This window comes from Arachis duranensis, chromosome 3 (assembly GCF_000817695.3).
Source record: "Arachis duranensis cultivar V14167 chromosome 3, aradu.V14167.gnm2.J7QH, whole genome shotgun sequence".
Lineage (NCBI taxonomy): Eukaryota > Viridiplantae > Streptophyta > Magnoliopsida > Fabales > Fabaceae > Arachis > Arachis duranensis.
The window spans coordinates 101,167,325-101,167,664 of record NC_029774.3 but is presented as its reverse complement, the minus strand read 5'-3'; positions in this window follow the sequence as shown (position 1 = coordinate 101,167,664).

The window sequence follows — 340 nt, the reverse complement described above, 5'->3', positions numbered from 1 at the left end:
ATCACAGATGCAAAGTACTATCTTTGGGATGAACCATATCTCTTCAAGAGATGTGTAGACGGAGTAATCCGTAGATGTGTGTCCAAAGAAGAAGCACAGAAGATCCTTTGGCATTGCCATGGATCACAGTATGGAGGACATTTTGGAAGTGAGCGAACAGCCACAAGAGTCCTCCAAAGTGGCTTCTACTGGCCTACTCTCTATAAAGATTCCCGAGCATTTGTGCTTAATTGTGACAGTTGCCAAAGATCAGGCAACTTGCCTCACAGTTATGCCATGCCTCAACAAGGAATCTTGGAGATTGAGTTGTTTGATGTATGGGGCATTGACTTCATGGGAC